We start from the raw sequence: 4,963 nt of genomic DNA, 5'->3' as shown, positions 1-4,963 counted from the left end.
GGTTTTAGGCCTCTATAAATGTCATTATAGCCTCATGTCCCCTTCCTTCTTCAACCTCCCTATGTGACATCGAACCCAAGAAAACCCTGAGTGAAAGAGAACCTTTTTAAAGCCCATTTGAGTGGTTAGAAGCGTTCTTGAAGGATAAGAGTGTGGTGTGAAGAGCTTGATATTGGGAAGCACTTTGGATCTGTGATTCCTTCCTTGATAGCAACCTTCATAAGGTAAAACGTTAGCAACTTGATCACTACAACTTGTAGATCTAGACTTTTGCTATTTTAAGACACTTTTTGGTCCCAAAGTGGTGATTCTTTATCACGGCACGTTCTTGACAAAATAAGTCGTCCTTTCAGACCTTAGGAAGGGTCTTGAGTCATAAAAATGGGGTCTTAATGGTTGGTTTTGCTCTATGCATTCTTTAGAACGTCTTAATGTATTAAGATGTAGAGATAAGCACTTAATGGACATGCCAAGTCATAAAGTTGGAAACATTATGACTCTTGAGGATGATTTAACCTTGGATCTGAAAATTCGATGTAAGAGCTTAAGGCATTATGCTCGTAATGAAGTTTAGGAAGTCTGGGCTTACGCCCTATGTAACTTGAGTATGCAGCGCGTGCGAGGTCAACTCACCCATCTACGGTCAATGCTCGAGTACGCCCTACGTACCCTTGAAGTACGCCCCTGTGTACGCGCCCTGGGTTGACTCGACTGGGTTGACTCGGCTGAGTTGACTAAGTTGACTTGTTTATTTTGGACCAGTTTGACTTTAGCTTTGACCAAGGGTGACCCAGTTTGACTTTAACTTTGACCAAGGGTGCCCCAGTTTGACTTGAGGGTATTATAGGTATTTCAGATTGTGTTTGAGAATTTGGTCATTTGGATGGATAGGTGTCAGTTAAAGCTGAGATTCATAGTCGAGACCTCATCAGTTATTGTTCAGATTGGGATGTGAGTTTTGCTTTATGTACTTATGGGTCAAAGGCACCAAATCCGACCCTTTGGATTGATATCCTGGTTTACCGTATGTTGCTATGTTGTAGTGATATGTTAGATCTGTATCACGGTATATAGGATGTTGTTATGTTGTAGTGATTTGTTAGATCTGTATCATGGTATATAGGATGTTGTTATGCTGTAGTGATTTGTTAGATTGGTATCCTAGTATATGGGATGTTAGCACGCGGTAGTGATCTTTAGATCTGCTTGTTTGTCTGATGCCTGATTATATGTTTATATGTTATGTGTATGTCGACATGTTGTGGTTGGTTGGGTTGAGGCGGTACTACTTTGTGCTGAAGGCCAAAATAACTAGGGCGGTCTAGATAGACCGTGGGCCCTGTGAGGCGTTGCAGTCAGGCTGAAGACCTGGATCGGCAATAGGCCCTACGAGGCGATCCTTTCACGCTGAAGGCTCGGGAGCGGTCCTGATAGGTTGTAGCCCCTGCGAGGCATTCCAGTCAGGCTGAAGGCTCCGTTATTCATGGTATAGTTGGATATGTTGTATGTTGTGGTACTGTTGGGCGAAGTCACTTAGCTTTGGTTTACATTTTTTTTAGTTGTTGTTTCGTGTACTTCTGATGATTGTGGGAAGACGAAGGCATAATCGTACACATCCTGGGTTTTCATGTTGATGATCTTGGGAGACTGTAAATAGTGATTTTGGAAACAATGGTTTTGTAAACATTTTCAATAGTAAAATAGTTGTTTTAAAAACATTATATTTGTTGTGATTTTTGGTACATTACAATACAAGGGGTTTGGTCATCCTCGGGATGGTATACCCTCGACCCCAATCAACCATCAGGTTGGAATGCTCCCAGTCTTTTGACTCACGCACAAAGAAGTAAAGCCTCAACCACAACTCAAAATATTTGACATATACATAACAGATAAACATATAATCAGCCAACAAACAAACAGACAAATCTAGTGATCACTACCGCATAGCAACACCCTAGAAACTAGGATACAGATCTCAAATATCACTACATCATAGCAACATGTGGAAAACCAGGATATCAATCCAATGGGCCGGCCTTGGTGCCTTCGACCCGTAAATATAGTGAGGAAGATTCACCTCATAGTTTAAACAATAGCTGATGAGGTCTCGACTCCGAATCTCAACTACAACCATCACTTATCCAACCAAATGATATATTCTCAACTATAATCCAAAATACCCAGAATACCCTCAAGTAAAACTTGGTCATCGTCAAAGTCAAAGCAAACCCAAAATCCCGACATCTAGGGGTCACGTCGTGGCCCCTCCGACGGTCACGTTGTGATCCAAAAAGTCCAAAATAGTCAAGGATTGACATCCTCACGCCGTGACACCCCAACCCTCACATCATGAAGTCGCCTAGAGTAGAAGTTCGTAATGAAAGTTTGGATCTTATAAGATAAGCAACCAAACTTTCTATATAGTCTTTTTCACTCCAGAACATATAAAACTCGTGGCTTTTTGAACATGTATGTGCAATACATGTCCCAACACCGACTAGGGCACAAATGGGGAAAATGACATCAAATCTAATGCAAGGGTCATAAACTCCATCAAGCTATAGATCTAGCAACAATAACACTCAAGGGACGCTGGAGATCCATAAAGTTGGGAACTTTATACATTCCAATCACGACATCAGCTTGAATATAGAGAAATAAGCACAAAAATCTACTTCTAAGCTTAAGGACACATAAAGCAAGGAACTTGGAACTCACAATATGTGACAACCCAAAATTTCCATTCTGAACAAACCATATCAAGCCAATAGAAGTTAGAACAGTTTCAGCAAAATTCCAAACTTTGGGTATAAGTTTGAGTTTTTCACGATTTACACTTAAGGAGATATCAGGAGAGTGGATGCACTAGGGTTTTGTGCAACACTGTTATTCCAACACTCGGTTATATTAGAAATCATCTCGGGAATAAAAATATTTTCTGCCAAAAATATCTCATGTCTATAAATAGAATTCTGAACCAAATTATGTCATTAGTTACATTTCCAACTAGAGAAAAGCCATTTTCTCTCTCACGGATCTTCGGGTTTTTATCCCAAATCGTGAGTACACTTCTCTAGTTGTCTTATAATGCTTATTATGTGCTTAATAACTTAGATTACATATCAAATCTGTGAGATTCGGGAGTTTACCGCCCAAGAACGTTCTTGGAGAGTAAACTCCAAAATGAGGCTTAAATGCTACCTAGTCGTTTCCCCATGATAAATAACAAACTTAGGCTTATTTATAAATCTATTTAGGACTAGAAAACAATCCAAAACCCCAAGATTTGGGAGTTTACCGCCCAAGAACACTTGGGGAGTAAACTCCATTTTGCTCCTCAAAGCCTCGGATCTCAAATTAGAAGCCTACATTACATGTTTAGACCACCAAATCAATTAATATTCAAGGGAGAAAGAGAGTTCACGGCCCAAAAGGTTCTAGGGCCGTGAACTCCAATAAATGGTGCCAAATGGTGCCATAATTCCTCCTAAACCCTTGAACAATTGCCTAGAACATATCCTATGTGAGTATGGGACTTGAAAGCATCAAAAACATCATTCCAAGGGAGTTTACGGCCGTAAACTCCAAGGGAATATGGTCCCAGGGCCGTAAACTCTTAAAAGGAGTTATATTATGCCCTAAACTCTTCCATAGACCAAGCCATTAAGTAGAAATGCTTATTAGGGCCTTATAGAGCATCAAACATCAAATGGTAACATAAGTGTGAGCTTACGGCCGTAAACTCATGAGTTTACGACCATAAACTCACTTAGTAGGGCCATTAGGGCCGTGAACCTCATGGTGGAGTATTCCTTGAGCCCTACACACAATAGCTTCCCCTACAAACACTTAGATGCAATCCTAGAGGCTAATAACACTTGATAAAGGTGTTTAACATGTCCTAGGGTGTCTTGACTTGTTTATTAGTTGTTTATAGACTAATTTGTTGCATATATGTGAAATTATATGTTAACTAGGATCATAAGTGTGTTCAAGACTTCACTTGACACCTAGCAGTCCTACCTCTTCAATTCATCTGTATCACCCACAACAGGAGAGTTCATACCCCTAATCAATGTTTAAATGATTTTAAATGCTTTAATGGGGGGGGATACATGTAGAAAACAGCATGTTATTAAATCATCTATATGTATTTTATAACTGTGTTTTCATTCAACAGATTTCACATACTACAAAATGTGATGCATGAAATGGTTTTCTAGCTTTAAAATACTTTGTTATCAAATGTATTACTTTTGAAATGTCTATCAAAATGACATCAAGTCACTTTCATATTCGTTCAAAACCCTTAGATGTTTTACAAAACCATTTTACATTCTCGAACTAAACTATGCATATACACTTATAATCTTATATATGTATTGTTGTTATAGTTTACATCTTTCAATTAGTTTCCCACACCCTTGAGTAGTAAGAGTGTATAAACCTACTTGAACAACCAATTACCTTTCAGTAAATTATCATAGGGATAATTTGAGGATATCAAACATTATTCCTACTACAAGGAATCACACAAAAGTCAGTTCATTCATGAGTCCACACCAGTACATTACCTGATACATGAGTACATTTACATATACTTACCTGATACATGAGTACATTTACATATACTTACCTGATACATGAACACACTTACATGAATACCATACATGAGTACTGTTACTTAGATACATTATCCTGTATTCACTTACCTGGATACTTGTACCTAGAGTTATTAGGAAGATTTATTCATACCTTCTGTGTAAATTTTCCTACCTATCCCTGTTCGACGGGATGTCTAGACGGGACTAACCCTTCCGGAACCCAGCTGTTAGCAACACTGGGTGATGAACATCTACGGATGTCTAAGGTTGTTACTGATATTAGGAGTCAGTTACGGAACTAACCATTCCTCCATCCTACTATTGCAACAGAGGATGAGATGAAAGTCTTCGGATGA

Source organism: Lactuca sativa, chromosome 9, assembly GCF_002870075.4.
Source record: "Lactuca sativa cultivar Salinas chromosome 9, Lsat_Salinas_v11, whole genome shotgun sequence".
In the NCBI taxonomy this organism is placed as follows: Eukaryota; Viridiplantae; Streptophyta; class Magnoliopsida; order Asterales; family Asteraceae; genus Lactuca; species Lactuca sativa.
This window is presented reverse-complemented; position numbering follows the sequence as displayed.